Here is an 18,999-nt window from a genome sequence, read left to right as displayed (position 1 = left end):
CATTACTGGGCAATTAATCAAAAGTTCAGATTTTCAGAATAACAGTTTGGATCCTCCGGCATGTGAGGAGACTTCTATTTTGATGAGAGCTGCAGACTATCAAATATTAATGTTTTAAGATCAAGTGTAGGGGCTATGTTCATGCCTCCCATAAAACGTGAGGTAAAGTCAATATAAATCAACCCTCTGATCCAGTTAAATCCAATGATAGGGAAACTGCCATGTAGTTTGGAAATTGATTTGCTTAATGGTTTTATAATCCAATGCAGAGTGTTGTTCAGATAGGAGGCTTGGAAATGTCACGAAAAACGGGAGGCATTCTCAGTGCCATTTGGGGGACTGTGTAATCGCAACACTCCGTAGCACAGATTCCAGCTAAAGGAAATCAAATGTCCTATATTCCATTGAAAGGAATCTTCTTTGAGGCTTAAAGTCCCCAAGAACCTCAGGTACCAACAGGGTGTTGGTACCATGACAGAGTTCAGGAACACAGTATCCATCAGGGCCAGACTGGGGGCCCTGGTACAAACAACAGGGCATTCCACTGCTGGTTTCCATTCCAGCTCTGCACAACCTCAGTGTGCGACCTTGAAAACCCAACCAATTCCTAGTCTTCAGATTTGCCACCTGACGCCCCTCCCCTATGCCTTTGATTTGTTTCCCCTTTCACTGGTCTTCGTCTCTGATGAACTCCTTCTCTCCTGCAGGTGGGGAGCCTTCCTGGGAATGAGTAAGGAGAGAGAAGCCAAAAGACTTTCTCTGAGCCTGAGTTCTTTTCTCTGTACATCCTGCTTCCCCGGGGGTGTAAGCCTCCAGGGATGAGATGAACAGAAACGTGCTTGCCGAGAGATGATGCTCCAGGGACGATTTCTGTAATCAAAGGAGCAGGACAGAATCTCAGGTTCATGGGCACAAGTTAACAGGGGCCCTGCCCCCCCACCCTGTTCCCCAAAACACATTAAATGACTGTCTTGGACCATGTTTAAATTTGCTTTTATTATTTGTTGCACAAGAAGTGCCTCATAGTTATTATGAAATACAAAGCAGCAAAAAGGCAGCAACAATGATTTGTCATCCTGTTACCCAGAAGTACCCTCTGTTAATAGTCTGGTGGTGACAATTGCCAAAACTACTGCAGCATGCCTGACCTGCGGAGAAGACCAACGCTGAGCCTCCAGTATGGCACCTTCCTCAGGGGTTCAACCTGGTGGCAGGTTGATTACACTGGACCTTGCAGTCATGGTTGGGGTTGGGGAGATGTGTCTCAGGTAGAACAGACACATCTCCTGGATACAAAATTGCCTCCTCTGCCCATCATGCTTCTGCAACATCACCATCCCTGGACGTAAGAATGCCTCACTATCACAAGATTCCATAAAACTGCTTCTGACCAAATAACATATCCTCCAAATGCTTGCTCCACACCTGGTTATAAATCTACCTCTGGGAGGAGCCAGTGAGACAGGTCTTTGCATCCAAGGAGACAGACAGACACCCCTTGCCTTTTGGGAGGAGACCAGGCAAACCCCAGTTTGGGTCTTGTAACAATTCAAGCCAAAAGCACATATATTTGGAAAGGAAGGATCCCCTCTACGTATTCTTTATTCTTGAAAACTTAACTACAGCAAATCCTCAGAGGTGCTGCCCTCTCTCCTCCCTCCATACTTTTGCTTTGTTTTCCTTTTTCTGGACTTCATATCACTCAATGGTAGGGCACATGGACCCTTGATCCCTTGCAGGTGAGAAACCTTCCCAGAAATGAGTAAGGAGAGACAGGCAAAAGCACGCCCTTGCACACATCACCCAAAGGATGAGGTCAGCCTAAGCTATGGAATTTAGACCCTGATTCAAATTCTAGTCCTGGCTCTGTGACTTTGAGCTTAGTGACCTTGGAGAAGTCGCTGGATTCCTACCTAGACCGTTTCCTTATCGATAAAGTGGGCTAATGTTTCCCAACCTCCTTACCTCCGACTTGGTCTGAACACCATTCAGGGATCCATTTTGAGGTAGAGCTTTGCAGTGTGTGATGTACTATGTACATTTACTACATTACTCGAAGGAGTCTGGACACATGACCGTGGAAGGCAGCTCAAGTCAGGACTGATGGGCAACAAGTGAGCTCTGAGCCAAACGGCACTCACCTTCACTCTAGATGGCAATAATTAAAGGACTTCACTTAGATTGTTCTCAATTGGAAAAAGTGTTTCTTTTCCCTGCCTCGCATTTGCAATTCTTACGTTAACCTTTACATTTATTTTGGGTGTTTCTTGAATATCATTTTTTCCCTTTTCTTTGGACTAATTATACAGGTATCCCCAGCTTTTCAAAAGTGTATATAATGCCACTTCACTTTTACAAAAGACCTACATGAGGACCTGTTTTCACTAACTGAAAGAAATTGGAAGAGAATTTTGCTTCTAGAAAGAAAGAGAGGAAGGGAGGGAGGGAGGAAAAAAGGAAGGAAGGAAGGAAGGAAGGAAGGAAGGAAGGAAGGAAGGAAGGAAGGAAGGAAGGAAGGAAGGAAGGAAGGAAGAAAAACTTTAGCATTCAATTTTTGCTTAGCAATGAGCCATGATAGAGGCAGTAAGCACCCCAAGCAGGAAGAGCGGCGCCCCCCAGCTCCTTCCCTGGGAACTACACTCAGCATCCGGGCATCAAATGACAGAGCTTTGAACTATGTCTATGAACATCTGTGATTTATCTCCATTTATTTTGTGCATCCGTTAGCAAAATGTGTCCTAAGGTATCAGAAAAGCCTAAGAGAGGTTTTTTTCAGGGTCTAGAAATGCTAAAAAAAAATTTCTATATAAATTAATTGCTTCTTCGCTCTATACCGTTTTGGCTTACAAAAGGTTTCATAGGAATGATCTACTTTCAGATAGTGGGGGGCACCTGTTGTGCAGGGTAAAATATTCAATTCATCCATTAATGAATTCATTCATTCATCCTTCCAACAAGCATTTGCTAACTGCCTGTTTCATGAGTTACTCTGTCTGTGGGAAACAGGAGGGGGAATAAAAGAAAATTGAATAATTAATTCCATATTTAGTTGAAAAGATGAGATAAACAATGCAAATCAGTTTACTCATTTCTGTATCATCATTGCATTTCAAGGACCTGACTCATGATAGATATTCATTCATCATCATTACTTACATTTACTGAGTGCTTACTATGTGCCTGGCACTGAGCTAAGTGCTTTATATAGATGATCTCATTTAATCCTAGCAACAAAGTTATGAGCTAGGCATTATAGTTATTGTTCTCTGTATTAACCATGATGAAATGACACTTGGAAAGCCTAAGTACCCTGCTCAAGGTCACATGGCTGAGAAATAATGGCCCCAGGATTCAAGCCCAGGTTATTTGGAGTCTGTGCTTTTAGCCACTGAGATGTGTTACTTTCAGAGAATGCTGTGCCAGGTGGGAGGCTTAGCACATGCAAAGGCTCGGGGTCAAGACAAAGCATGGGGCTTCCGGGGCAAGATGTCCGGAGGCAAGCATGAATGGAACAGGGGCCACATGGGGCAGGCTTGCCTAGGTGCCAGGCTTATGAACTTGGGGACCATGAAGGTGCTTTAAGCATACAGTGATGGTCCCAGGTGGTTTCAGAAAGGTCTTTCTGATGACTTAGTAGGTTGCAGATTGAGAGCGGGAGAAACAAATTCGATGAGAACAGCTACAAGACATTGCCCAACTGAGATGTTGAGGTCCAGAAGGAAAGTGGTGGCAGATCCTGGAGACGAGAGAGGATGATGGCCAGAAGTATTTAGGAAAGAGAGTCCCCAACAATTGGTATCTGAAAAAAAAAAGGCAGGGCTGGATCATGGGTCACTTGGCATTTCAGCAGTGGAAACAAATGCACCCAATGTCCCAGGCTCCCTGCGTTCTGACTGTGGGTTCCCGAAGCTGAGCATCCATCCTGTGGCTCCAGTAATTGGCTCCCTGGGCAGTCTGTTCCTTTCTCTCTACCAAATTAAGCGCCTTCTCTCTGGGTCTTGCTTGTTAAAACACCCTCTTTGCCCATGCCATTTACATATTCCAATTACCCACTGCCATTTCCCTGCTAATGAGCCCATGTACCTGCTTTCAAGAGCGTCTGGCCCGGAGCCTGCTTGCGCGGGAGGGCTGGATGCTGTAGGCAGACGCTATTCACAGTGTCTTCATACAAGGAGTGCCAGGACCATTTTCTCACCTCCTTCCAGTCCTGAAGGACTAGACCTTTTTGCCTCATTACCCGCCCCCACAGACATCGCAATGCTCCGTTTACCTTAGTGACAAGAAGAAAAGCTCCATGCCAACTGGAGAAGTGCTCGGTGTTCTTACTGCAATCATCAAAGGCCCATTGTACCCTTAGCCAATCACATGCACAGAGCCTATTAGTCCAAGGCCTTCCTAATTTCCATCACGGAATTCTTTGCAGAGGGGAAGCTGATGCCTGGGTGCTAAGTAACTGGGCAGAGAATTATGGGTAGCTGCACAATGATGCTGAATAGGGAAAGCCTATTTTGAGAGAGCCTGCTTTGGGCAAGATTCCTGTCTCTGAAAAATGTTAAATATTTGACCCTGGACAGTTTAAATAACCAGTCTCAGCCTCACCCGTAAAATAGGAATAACAATTACCTTGAAAGGATGTTACAGGAGTGAAGGAGTTAACATTTGTAAACCGTTGGCACTTAGAAGCGCTTACTGCGTGCTGATACGCTGTGAATACTAAATGCTAATTATCGTCATAATTAATATGACGTCCAAATTAGAAGAGAAGTTTTGGGTGTCAAATCCAATGTTGTTCCACCTTTGGTGACTGCCATTTTATATCCCAGCCCAGCCCACATAATACGATAAGACATATAACTAAAATAGTGCTATCCCAATGTGGTGATATCTTCTGATACATGCAGTTCCATATTTTATAAAATACTGATTTCAACTTGTATTAGTTTGTTACCACTACCATCACTAAACCCCACAGATGGGGGGCTTAAACAGCAGAAACTCATTTTCTCACAGTCCTGGAAGTTGGAAGTCCAAGACCAAGTTGTTGGCAGGGCTGGTTTCTCCTGAGGCCACTCTCCTTGGCTTCTCACTGTGTCTTCACATGGTTTTTTTCTGTGTGTTGCATACCCTGGCATCTATGTGTCCAAATCTCCTCTTCAGAGACACCAGTAAGATTGGACTAGGGCCACTCGAACATCTTCATTCTAACTAAATCACCTGTTGAAAGGTCCTATCTCCAAATAGAGTCACATCTGGAGGGACTGGAGGTTAGAGAGTCCACATATAAGTTTGGCGGGAGATACAGCTTGGCCCATAACATGAACCCACCACAAGGACCTCACGTTCCACTGAGGGATCATGAACCTAGCAAGTTAACAATGTTAATCTGTTTCAATCTATAGCCACATTCTTTGGTCTCTGCTTGAATATCTCTGGCCAGTTGTCTTCCAAGGGATCCCATTGTTGTGAGCACCTTTCCTTCTCTGCCTCATTCAGCTGTCACAACCACCCAAAGAAGTAGGTTCTACACAAACATACCTTTAAGAATGTCTGTGGATTGGGGCGCCTGGGTGGCGCAATAGGTTCAGTCTGACTGTTGGTTTCAGCTCAGTTGAGATCTCAGGGTTGTGAGATTGAGCCCTGTGTTAGGCTTTGTGCTCAGCATGGAGTCTGCTTGAGATTCTCTCTCTCCCTCTCCCTCTTCCCCTCCCATTCATGCTCTCTCTTTCTCTTGCTCAAATAAATAAATAAATCTTTTAAAAAAATGTATGTGGATTGCCCAAATGTGGATGTATGGATGTATGTGGAGTGTATGTTAACCAAAGAATAGTGACTGAGCAAAGACTCAAACCCAGATGTTTCTCTAAAGCCCAGAAGGTGGGGTCTCCATTATTGGGAAATTCTTCATGACGAGATGAAATTTTCCTCAGGGAATGTGAAAATATCAAAAGATGCAACCATTCCAGTGTTTCATAGGAGGGCAGTGATAGCCCAGGGTTGCATGTTGCAGGATCTAGGTTTCAGTCCCAGCGTTGGCACACTGTGGCCAAGTGGCCTTGGGCAAGGTATGTTAGTTCTCTTAGACTCAGTTTCCCTTTCAGGAAAATGGAGATGTTACTAAAATTTTCTTCACAGGGTTGTGGTGAGGTTAAAAGCTAACACTAGAGACCCAAAGGACTTAATATCACATTACAGGTAGATTTGGGGGCCACATTATTTTTTAAAAGATTTTATTTAATTATATTAAAGGGGTGGGAGGAACAGAGAGAGAGGGGGAGAGAATCCCAAGCAGACTCTGCTCTGAGTGCAGAGCCTGAACGGGGCTTGATCTCATGACCTGAGATGATGACCTGAGCTGAAATCAAGAGTAGGATGCTTAACCGACTGAGCCAGCTGAGTGCCCTTGGGAGTCACACTGTTATTGCCGTCTGGCCCATTGTTAATCTCTTTGAACCTGATTTTCCATTTTTACTATCTCTGCCTGATATATTAAATCTTATAGTCATAATGATAACTTCCTCAGAAGCTTACAGAAAGATGAGCTCGTTTAATACATGTACATTACGTTATGTAGAATTTCATTGTTTCTTTTTTTTTTAAGATTTTATTTATTTATTCATGAGAGAGAGAGAGAGAGAGGCAGAGGGAGAAGCAGGCTCCCAAAGAGCAGGGAGCCCGATGCGGGACTCGATCCCAGGACCCTGGGATCATGACCTGAGCTGAAGGCAGACGCCCAACCATCTGAGCCACTCAGGCACCCATAGAATTTCATTGTTTCGACTTTTCTTTTGATGCTACAAACTGATGAAGAAAAACTGCAAAGAATACATCAACCTTCTTCCTCAAAGGAAGAACAGCCTAGTGTGTTGACTTACGGGTCCCTTTTAAATGGGTGTTAAGTGTCCTGTAAATTTTATCAAACCACCTCACATAAGTGCAAGTTCCAGCTGGGGTTTGCAAACCCTTGTGTCCTTGGGGAGGAGGCATGGAGCTTCTGGAAAATGTAGTGCACAGGATCTGCCACCAGAGGGGGCAATTCATAACTGGTAGCAGCAAGCGGGCTTGCGACCATGGTGATGAGGAAGACGAGGAAAAATGGAATTAAGAGGAGGAGGAGACCTTGGACCCCAACCTGTTCCCCATCTCCTAGGTTTCATTGAGGCCGCACTTGGACACAGCCCTACTCCAGGAGGAGGTTCCCAGTTCTATGAATCTGTTATTCCCACCCTGCTGTCAAACTTTTTCCTTGGGTGGTACCCCAAATGGTTGTCCTTCTTCATCTTTGGTTGTTGACCATAAGGTGTTTTTTTCTGTTACTTATTTGTGGCAAACATAAGAATAAACAACGTGTTAAAATAAGTCATTAAACATTAAATGCCATTTATTGTTGCATGTGCCATATTAGAGCTGTTACCTTCTTTTAACTTAAAATATTTCTCAAAATTCTTTGAGCAAAACCATGTGTCATGGCCATGAGTATTCTGTCATTCAGTATCCCCCTCCCCCAGCCATGCTTCTGCAAACCTCCATGTGCCTTATTTAAGAAATGTGTTCCTCAACTGACTTTCAGTGGCTAGCACCCATTTGACATCACAAGTGAGCATAAAATATCTCCCCAAGAGCCTGCCACCGCTAGAAGATTATGTCATGAAACCAAGCATCAGCATGAACTCATTCCCAAACTTAACCGTTTGCTGGACAAACTTATTCTCTTTCACTTCTGAAAAAGGGGCAGGTGGTCACAGCTGATCTCTACACTTAAAACACTCTTGGTCCTGTGTGTTTGCATAGTGCCTCTCTGTCCACACTTTTTTTTTTTTCAAATCTTAGCACAACTTGATATGGACGGGAAATTAGGGGAATGATCACTGTTCAGCAAATATTCACCCCCCCACATCTATGAGAGCACTACACTTCCCACTAATGTTGGGCTTGTTCGTATAACTTGCTTTGGCTAATGGAATACGGGCAGAAGTGAAAAATACCATTTCCAGGCGAGGCCTTACGAGATATCACATGTTTGTGCTTGCTCCTCTGGGAGCCCTGGCACCCACTTTGAGAACAGCTTGCTCCAGAAAGCTGCTGCCCCCTCCAGCCTGGGCTCCAGAATGAGACACATGGAGCAGAGCCATCCCACAGCCTCCTGACCTGTGAGGGATGAATAATTGCTTATGATTGAAAGCTATTGAAATTTCTGTGGTTTTCTATATCAGGAAAATTAGAAAACAGCAAAAGAGATTATTTAGAGTCCTTTTGGTAGAGTGCTGAAAGCCCTCTGGGGATTTTCTGACCTATAGACATTTATACCTTTGGCTGATATCCTGTACAGGATATCTTTTTTTTTACCATCTTTTATATTTCACATATATTACATTTACATATATTTGCATATAATATATTACATATATTATATTATATTTTTACATATCTTTTATATTTTACCACTCCACAGGGTCAAAAGTTAACTCGAAAACTGATAGCAGTGTAGATGAATTTTGTGCTGTGGAGATATGATATATTTGTACCCTATGGAAAAGATAATCCCAAACCTTAAATTTTATGGCTTGTTGAATTTTAACCTGTTTTGCATCTTTTAGAAAATTCATTTCAGCATTCCTGATTATCCGTACATGCCACTGTTCTTCAAGATCTCCTTTGAGCTGGTCTCAACATCTTACTGATTCTCTCATTACTTAATGGATTGCATAAAAATCTTTGACATGTATTCATTTTATATGTGCATGAGAATTATGTTTTTAACTTTACAATGAACTCTAGCCATTGTTACAAAGCATTAGCTGACTGATACACTGGGGTTCTAGTATGGTTTTGGTCATCCTTTGATTAAGCAACTTGGAAAAGCTGCACAGTCCATCTGGGCCTCAGCCTCTTTATCTGTAAAGTGAGGGTTTAGGACAGTTTGTTTCTCTATTCAGTCCTAAAGTTGGTCCTCTCAAGGTCTTGAGGGGCAGGTGAGGGAGGGAGAGTGTTACAAGTCCATTTTACAGGCAGGGATGCTGAGAGTCAGAGAGGTTTAATTATTTCATCAAGGTCACAGGATACCTCTGCCTCCCATGTTAGCTCACCATCTGCTGGACCACACCAAAGGGACTGTCAGCTCCACAGATAAAAAGCGTTTATGAGAGGCACCTGGGTGGATCAGTGGGTTAAGCGTCTGCCTTCAGCTCAGGTCACGATCTCCGGGTCCTGGGATTGAGCCCCGCGTCAGGTTCCCTGCTCATCAGAGAGTCTGCTTCTCCCTCTTCTCTCTCTCTCTCTCAAATAAATAAATAAAATCTTAAAAAAAAAAAGCTTTCATGAGCTAATATTTAAATTCTTGCTTAGAGAAAAGAGCAGTGTGTGGAGTGTCACAGACCAAACGTGAATCTTGGCTTCGCTAATTAGTAACTGCTTAACTTTGGGCAAATTGCTAAATAGCACTGAGTCTCAGTTTCCTGATACATGAAATGGGGATAAAAATGTGTACTCTATAATGTGGCTATGAAATGACAGAGGAAATGGCTGGTGCCCACTCTTGTGCCTGGCACAGTGGGGCAGCTCTACACATGTTGGCTTGCCCTCCATCCCTTTCAGCAGAGCCAGAAGAATACCGGCTCTAGAGTCCAACCAGCACAAAGTTCAATTCCCGGCTCTGACACTTCCTTGCTGTGACCTTGGGCAGGTGTTCAATCACCCTGTGCCTTCATTCTACCGTATATAAAGTGGAGATGCTAATACTACTTCTCAGAGCTGTTCTGAAGATTACAGAAGTTCTGAGCACAGAGGGCTGCAATACAGATGCTAGACCATTGTTCTTAAAAACACGCAGACAGAGTGAAGGTCAAGGACAGCACCAACAAAGACCTTTGTATGGGATTCTGAACCGAACCTGCTTTGCAAGCAGGATTCACATCAACAGGGATTCAGACCAAGGACTATAGATTTGGGGAGTCCTGTTATCAGCTGAAAGGAGCAGAATCACAGGGTGAAAGAGCTCCTGCTTAATCAAGAAATTGCGTAAACCCTAATTCCAAAAAAATCTTAATGGAAAGTATTATGTATTTATATGCAGTACTGAAAGATTTATGCCAGTTTTAATGGCTTGAGATGTCCTTCAAATTTTCCATCTGCCTTGGAATAGGTCTAATGTGATAACAAACAGGAAATCGGCTGGGCTAAAGGACACGCAGTCCTGTTTTGAACCATAAAATATATGAGGCTGCTGACATCACATATTAATTAGCTGATCCTTTCCTTTCCAAATTAAGAGCTTAGTTTTGTATTACTTGCACGGACATAAAGCTTGGCCCTCTGGTTTTGGATGCAGGAGATCTCATTCACTAAATATGTTTGGAGGACCTAAGAGTTTCTAGGATCTTCCAGGCTTGGCAAGGAACAAGGTAAGACATAACCTAAACCATGCAACATCTCTCACTATCTAGGAAAATGATGGAAGGATAAGACAAAAAAAAAAAAAAAGTGATTGCAGTCAATTATGCAAGAAATATCGAGGCTTTTCCAAAGCATCCAGTGTGATTATTATCTGGCAGTCTCTGGGAACCTTGTGAGCCTCGCATTTATGTCTTTGCTTTGGCCAGAAGGCTGAGAGCTGATTCTTCTGTGTATATGTTTAAAAACTTATTCATTCATCTCCTAAACGGTTATTAAAGCAACTACTGTAGGCCATGTCCTCTGCTAGACACCAGAAAAAGTTATAAGCAAAAGAGGCAAAAATTCTGGACTCGGAAAGCTTATATTCAGGTAAGGGAGATCAACAGTAAACATGACAAACAGGTAAATATGAGCGTAGGCTCCTACTTCATGTGCCAGTTAGCTATTGCTATGTAGCCAATCGCCCCAAACCCACTGGTGCAAAGCAGTGGGCCTTTTATTCCTCTCGTGGATTCTGTGGGTCAGGAACTCCAACAGGGCACAGTGGGGCTGGCCTGTTTCTGCTCCATGATGTTTGGGCCTCAGAAGAGGAGACTCAGAAGACTCGGCCAGACCACCTGGGATGAGAGGGTCCACTTCTGAGACAGCTTCTCCACTGGGGGTGGTTGGAAGCTGGGGGCACTGCCCGCATGGGGCCTCTCCGGCATGGTCGCCTCAGGAAAGCTGGACTTCTCACGGGGCAGCAAACGTTCCAGTGGATGAGGCAGAAGCTGCATGGCTGTTTGTGGCCCAGCCTCAGGAGCCACACTGTGTGGCTTCCAATGGACTCCATCGGTTGGAACAGTCAAAAGCCCCTCAGACTTGGACCCTGACTCGGCGGACAAGTGTGAAAGAATTTGTGACTAGTTTTCAAACCACCCACTCCTTTAGGACCAATACAATATCGTGGTGAAAGACTTCAGATGTGGGGTCCATTAGACCAGGAGCTGAACCTCGGCTCAGCTACGTCTATTCATTTCCTTAGCACCCATGATTGGGAGCTTAGTCCCTGTGCTAGGTGCTGGGGGCTCCGTGTTGAACAAGGAAGATGCCGTCCCCCCATTCCCAGAGCTTGCAGCAGGTAGCAGAGTCAGGTGGCTAAGCATGCCATCGGGAGACCGCTGATAAGGGCTGTGGCAGAAGGCGTGTCGTGCCATGGGGCCACACAGAAGAAGGGTCGGCTGCGTGAACTCTGGCAAATGAGTTAAAGCCTCTGTCGTTGGTTTATTGGTACACTGAGGCCCTAAGACCCACCTTCTGAGGCTGGACAAGGGTTAGATGGGACAAGTAACCCAAAGGAACCCCCAGTCATCCTTTCACATCATCTTGTTTTAGGTCTCTGGAAACCACACATCACTATACGGCCCGTCCCAGTTTTGTTTGTTTGTTTCGTTGCTTCCTGTCTAGAATTCAGAATCCAGAAGGTAAGAGAGGCAGTTTATAGAGTTCTGGCCGCCCTATAGGACACTCCCTGCCTAGAAAGCCCTTCCCCTCAGGCGTTGATGTGGACAACTCCCCCACCTTTTACAAGAATTGCTGAAATGTTGCCTGAACGCTCTGCTTAACATTGTATCCTGAAAGCCCCGGCCGCTCCCTGATTCTGTTCCACCTTTCCTTCCCCACAGCACTGACCACCTCAAGTACCCTCTGTAAGGTCCCCCTATGAACTTCACCAGAGCAGGGCGTCTTTGTTTCTCACTGACGCTCTGCACATGAAGTAAGGGAATAAATGACTGCATTGGGATCGGGAGACAGGGGGCAGAAGGGTGGGCAGGGGTCTTCGTGAGCCAGGGTAAAGAGTTTTATTTTTTCTTAAATCTCTGTGATGCATATTGTAGAATTTTATGACACGAACTGATTAACATTTTTCTATTGTTCTGGCTGCCTTATAGAGAATGGAATACCCCAGATCAGGATGAGATGGAAGGAAGGAGTGAGGGGCCACCTCAGGTGCCAGGAGAGATGCTGGTGGCTTGGACCACGGAGGTGATGATACTGGAGGTGATGAGGTATAGATGGATTTAGGGTGTACACGGCAGGCAGAACTATAGGACATGTAATGGGCTAACTAAGGGGGAATAGAAGAAGGATACTGAAGACAACTAGCAGGTTTTTGATTTAAGTAATTGGGTATAATTCAATGTCACTTACTGATGAGAAAGACTAGGAAAAAAACAGAAGGTGTGTGTGTGTGTGTGTGTGTGTGTGTGGTATTGGGGGGGGGTGCCAGAAAATCAAGATTATATCTTGGCTTTGTTAACTGTGAAGGTATAACAGGTATCATCTAGAGTATTCTCCATCTAGAATCTATCCTAATTATCCTAAGGAAATAATCAGAGATGCCCACCATGATTCAAACAAGTTCTTTACTTCGTTATTTGTAGCTGGACGCTATCATGATGTCCAGCATTATGAGATTGGAGGACTAGCCGTCCTTCAAAGTGTTGCTTATGAAGCCTATAACGAGACCAGAAAATTCTCATTTAAATAAACAAATGAATGAATGCGTGAACGTTTACTGCTGTGTGTTTATTACTATGTGATAAGCATTAGCAGAGAAGGGGCCAAGAAATATTCATGGTAAACCCTATAAATCATGGAAATTCAGAATCGGAAGAAACCTTAGTGGGGCATCATTCCAGAAAACGAGCTCTAGAAGGATCGTCGAAGCCTGGATGGCCAGAAAATCCTTGTTGAGGCCATGAAACTTGATTCTATTAGTGGGAAAAGACTTGAACTACGAAGGAGCCATGTCCTGGTCCCTGCTTCTGTTGCTGCTACTCAGGACTGGGTGGCCTTGGGCACACCCTGAACCTCTCTGAGCTCAGTTTCTTCAAAGCTAAATAACACAGTTGGTAATCCCTGGATTCCTTACTTCTCAGAGTTTCAATGGTTTAGATGCCACAGACTTCCTATAGCAAGGGTAGTTTTGGCTGGAAGAGCTGTGGGGTTCAGACCTTCCAGCCCACTCACAATACAGCTGAGGTGCAGAAGGCAGGTGACCTGGCCAAGGGCACACAACTCTTCCCTAAATTTCAGCTTATAAGCTTCAGTGGAAGAGGCCGATGCAAACAGAGGGCATAGAAATGGGGCCACTAGAAGAAAAACTAATGACAGAAAAAAAATAATCATTTAGTCTCGGTGTTAAAACATTCAACTGCAACTTTAATTTCAAAGGAAATAGGTTTATTTACAAGGTCCATTAGACTACTGAAAGTTATATGTGCATCAACCATCAGGGTTTACCTAGAAAAATTAGACTTCTGTGAAACTTTTGCTTCCTACCTCCTGCTTGTCCCTGACTGCCGGTCCATCCTCCACAAGGGGTGCCCAAAGCGATCATCTAGAACTACAAGTGTAATTCTGTCCACACACCCCTCTGCCTTCCGCCCCTGCTCAATGGGCCCCCACTTCCTGCGGGGTAAAGACTCGGGTCCCCAGACCTGGCCCCACCTACCCACCCCAGCTCCCTCTCTTACCGAGCTGGCACGTGTCAGGTGGTCTCTCAAACTTCCCGTCTCCACTTGTGCTATTGTCTTGTCCTTGAGCGCCTTTCCTCACCTGGCTCTCCAAGCAAACATCTACTCATCTTTCCAGACTCAGCTGAACAGTGTCCTCTATGAAGTCTTTCTGACCTCTCTCATCCCGGGTTGATTTTTGTTGCCTTTTCCCTTTGTGACTGTTGAAACTGTGCCCAAACAGGCTGCCATCCCCCCAGCATAGCAATTCGCTGCATTTATCTCTTTACTTGTCTAGGCCCCAGAATCGACTAAAAGCTCCTTCAATGCAAGAGACTCTGTTATTTCATCTCCATATCCCCAGGACCTATTGGGATATTTTCATTAACCCACGATACAAATCCGTTCAGTTCCTTCTAAGTTCCCTGCACTTTCTTAGGCAGTGGGGGGTAGAGCAGAGTGGCGGAGACCGTACTCCCCTTCTTCCATGGTGGTAGGGTGTTAATCTCTGTATGTAGACACCCAACTAAAGAGCACGTTTGTCAGCCTCTCTTGTAGTTATGTGGTCATGTGATCAAGTTCTCGGTAATGGGCTATGAACGGAAGTGATGTGCTCACCTTCTGGGTCATGATCTGAAAGGGAAAGAGAGTAGGGAAAGAGAGTCTTCCTTTTCCTCCCTTTTTCTGCTGGTTTGAGTGTTGACGTGATGGCAGGAGCCATAGCAGCCCTGTAGGGTCATGAGATGGGAAGCTGCATGCTGAGGTGGCAGGACAGGAATTAGTAGTAGGCTCCCACATTATCCCTGAGCTGCTTCTAACCTTATAGGAGAAAGACACATTACGATGTGGCTTATTTATAATAATGTATTTGGGGGCTGTCAGTCCATTTCGGCTGCTATAACAAAATAATGTGGACTGGGTGGCTGATACACAGCAGAAATGTGTTTCTCATCATCATGGAGGCCAGGAAGTCTAAGATCAAGGCACTGGCAGAATCCGTGTCTGGTGAGGCCCACTTCCCAGTTCACAGACAGCTGTCTTCTTACTGTGTCCGCACATGGAGGAAGGGGCCGGGGATCTCCCTGGGGTTTCCTGTATGAGGGCGCTAATCCCATCATGAAGGCCCCACTGTCATGACCTAATCACATGCCAAAGGCCCTGCCTCCCAATCCCTGTGATGTTTGGAATTAGGTTTCACCGTGTGAATTTGGGGAGGACACAAATATTCAGTCTATAGCAGGCTCCTCGGTGACAGCACCCTACCCTGCACCTTGCTCAAATAAATGGTCGTCTAAAGCGGACATGATCTCTTGGCCGAATGAACTTGCTTAACATAGACTCTGAGCACATGGCTTAACAAGTGAGCAAGTGAATGACTGAGCGAATAATATAGTTCAAGTTCTAAGCAGAGCCAGCTAGAAAAAATAAAAAATAATTTGTCACAATAGGCAGACAGCATCATGAGCTACAAGGCTCACAGTCTTTGGAGCTCGTTTTTCGGACAGTGGGCTAAGCGTTCCCACTTCACGACTCCGTCTGCCTTTCCTTCTCTCTGCAAATCCACTGTGATCCTTTCATTCTTCCTCCATGCATTGTCCTTATTCGGTTCCCTCCTCGTCTTCCCCCAAGCCAGAGCTGTAATTCAGGTGCTCATTACCTCGTACCTAAACCATGGCACCAGCTGCTGAGCCGGCCTCTCCACCTCCAGTCCTTCCCCAGTGCTGTTGCCATGGCAATTCTCCCCTGGCACAGCGATGATCAAAACCTTCCAGGGCTCCCCATGGCCTTCAGGTAAAAGGCCAGCCTCCTTCAATTAGCACCGTGCTTTGGTCTCCCGCTCGCCGACGCCGCTTCCCTGTCCCACGACACACTTTGCCACCTCCTTTCTGGATGCCTTTTTCCAAGCTGACCTCTTCCCTGGAATGCCTTCTTCCTCCAGCCTCACTCCTCTCTCTGCCTGTTAAAATCCTACCAGCAAATTCTTTTTCTTTATGAGGCTTTTTTTTTTTTTTTATGTTTTAGGGTCAAAAGTACTCTACCCTCTCTGTGGAGTTCCCGACCCGTGGATTCCCTGATACGGTGTTTGTCACACTGGGATTAGGATTGGATGCAGGGTGCACAGAGGGGAAAGATAAAACAAGCACTAATTTAACAACAATGGTAATAACGTCTAACCATTTGCTGAGGGCTTGCTACGGGCCCAGCTTCTCCCAAGTGCGTCAGCTCCATTAGACGTCAGCAGCCTGAAGCGGCCCGGGGTGGGGCGGGTAGATACCACCGTCTTCACTTTAGAAATGGGGAAGGCAGAGACGCAAAGAAGTCAGGGTCTGCTGCTCAGGGTCACACTGCTGGGATTCTGAATCTTGACCTGCCCACTTAGCAGACACATGAATTTAGGCAGGTCATTTGGGCTCTCGGAGCCTTAGTGTCCTCCCCTCTCAACACAGCAGTTGTATGGCGTGATGTGTGCAGACGTGCCCAGACCAGCTCGAGGGCTGGAGGAGGCACCCAACTCAAGGCCTCCTCTTGTCTGCAGGACTATGGCTCAGAAGTCATCTCTCCATGACTTCTCATCTATGTCCCTGTGTACGGTCAGTGTCTGCAAAATGTCTGCTTCTGCCGTGCTTCTGTTTTGTCTTAGCTGTCACGGTCCTGGTCATACTCTGTCCACTACCTCTCAAGACGAGATATAGTAATGGAGTGGCTGGGGCAGGGAGTGCCAGCTGTCCCCTGATAACTCCCTGCTTTACTGTTACCTTAGTAACAACATTACATTTTAATCTAACACAGGCCTTTGCATGCTTCTCTTGGTGCTAGACCAGACCTCATAACCCAGTTCAGGCCAGGATTCTGAGAGCACAAGTGATGCAAAATGCCTCTCCCCGTCATCCCCCGGTCCCTGCCCGCTCTGCACCCCCTGCCCCGGGGATGAGGATGTGGCGCTGAGGCACCATGCAGATGGGGAGGCTGAGTGGTCAGAGTGGAGGGGCCTGGTCCCTGACAGCTTGCGTGAGGACTGACACGAGAGAAAATTTAACTCATGAGGTGCTTAAGCCCCTATATTTGGGCCTCTGTTGCAGCTACCAAAGCTGTAGCCCGACTGGCATTGCCGAGTGAGCCCAGGAGAGCGCAGCTGCACTGCTTGCTGGCTGGGTGACCTGGGGACGGTCCCTGAACCCTCAGTGCCCCAGTTCCCTCATCCGCGAGCTGCCCCAGCAAGGGCATCCGTGCCATCGGGCTGCCCTGAGGATACATGAGATCACACGGGCCAGTTTAGCACAGCGCTGGGCACACCCCGAGAGCGCAAAAAATTGTAGTGATTACTGTTATTAGAAGTCAGCTAGAGTTGCAGCTTTCCAGATGCTGACCCTGGATCTGGCTGGGGCACTGCTCCTGCACTTGAAATAGATGGTGTGATGATCTCAGCCTCCTGTGTTTATAGAATTGACTGCCCAGATACGTTTCTCTCCAGTCCCTCCTACTGGTGTTTTCGTCGCCCTCCCTCCCCTCGCCTTGTGCACAGCGCGGCAGGGCTCATCCCAATCCCAGCAGGAGAGCAGGGGAAAGTGGCACCCCTGTCGCCAAAACAGAGCTTTGAAGGGCTGGTGGGTCTGCAGGGTGGATACTCTGCTCAGCAGGGGCGAGTGCGGGGAAGAGTTTCTTCAGGAGCAGCTCCGGTGGCCTGGCGCTCCGTCGGCACCGCGCACGATGCGTCCCACGTGGTCTTCATTCCGACCAGGTCCGGGCTCTGGATACAATTACACGGATGTGAAAACGAAGGATGAGGGATGTGAAATGACCGGCTCAAGGTCACACATCTGGGCAGTGAAAGACTAGGGTGGCAAGGAATGCCCGAAGAGCTCTCTACCTTTAATTAGAACGGCTTGCCACCCGAGGAGGAGAGCACCCGTGTGCAACATTGATTTTGGGGGCTTGTGGGGGGTAATTTTCTTCTGAATAGTGTTTCTGCTCTCTGCTACCTGCCTTCAGTGATGAAGCCCCAAGAGGGTCCACCAACACTGGTATTCCCAGTGTGCGCCTCCAGGGTCATCCGATTTCCATCCTGCCAAAGCTGCTGCCGAGCTAAGCCACATGCTCTCCTGCTCCCCAGATTCTATTTTGCACGCAGGTCATATTTAGGTTTAAGCAAAAGAGAATCCAGATTGTAGTAATGGATATTTTCTTAAAGAAATAAAAATGCAGGGCGCCTGGGTGGCTCAGTCGGTTAAGCGACTGCCTTCGGCTCAGGTCATGATCCTGGAGTCCTGGGATCGAGTCCCGCATCGGGCTCCCTGCTTGGCAGGGAGCCTGCTTCTGCCTCTGACCCTCCCCCCTCTCATGTGCTCTCTCTCTCTCATTCTCTCTCTGTCAAATAATAAATAAAATCTTAAAAAAAATAAAAGAAATAAAAATGGAGTGCCGTATAAATTGTACATCTGTGTGTAGGGCCTCTGGGGGATGGTGCTGGGTCCTGTGGTTTGCACGCCCTTGTCCCAGGGCCCAGGGAGGGTCACAGGTCCACAGCAGGTGAAGACTGGAGGACACTGGGACTCAGAGAGGTCACACAGGCAAGGTGCTGTGCGGCTGGCCCCAGCTGCTACCCTAACAGCTTAATTATGATCTGTTTCATATATGGAGATTTTATCTAAATTTCATCAGGGGGAGAAAAAGCCCCTGCTGGTAAAAATAACAAACAAAAACGTGTCCAAACCGTTGATATATTAAAAAAATCATTGATAAGGGATAGAACAATCCTTGTTTCTAAGCCTTGATCCTCTGCCATGAGTTCTTGGGCAAATTTCCTTACCTCCCTTTCTTTACCTATCCTCAGAAACTCCGTGTCCTCATTTGCAAAATGCAAAACCCGTGTCTCAATTTGGAGGATTGTTTTCGAAAATTGAGATCACAAGTGGCTGTCATCATTAGCCCACATTCAGAAATCTGGGAGCCCATGTGGGTTCTCACCCTCTCTCCTGGCAGAACACACTCTGAAGGAGCAGCGATGGCAACTGACAGATTACACGGCACAGATTCATTTAAGCCAGCAGTCCTCAAAATGCTGGCCCAGTAATAAAGTGCTTGTTAATAATGTAGATTTTTGGGCTTGACCCAG

The sequence above is a fragment of the Mirounga angustirostris genome, unplaced genomic scaffold, assembly GCF_029215605.1.
Source record: "Mirounga angustirostris isolate CCGP_5_RB_7025 unplaced genomic scaffold, mMirAng1.0.hap1 SCAF_4, whole genome shotgun sequence".
NCBI lineage: Eukaryota > Metazoa > Chordata > Mammalia > Carnivora > Phocidae > Mirounga > Mirounga angustirostris.
This window is presented reverse-complemented; position numbering follows the sequence as displayed.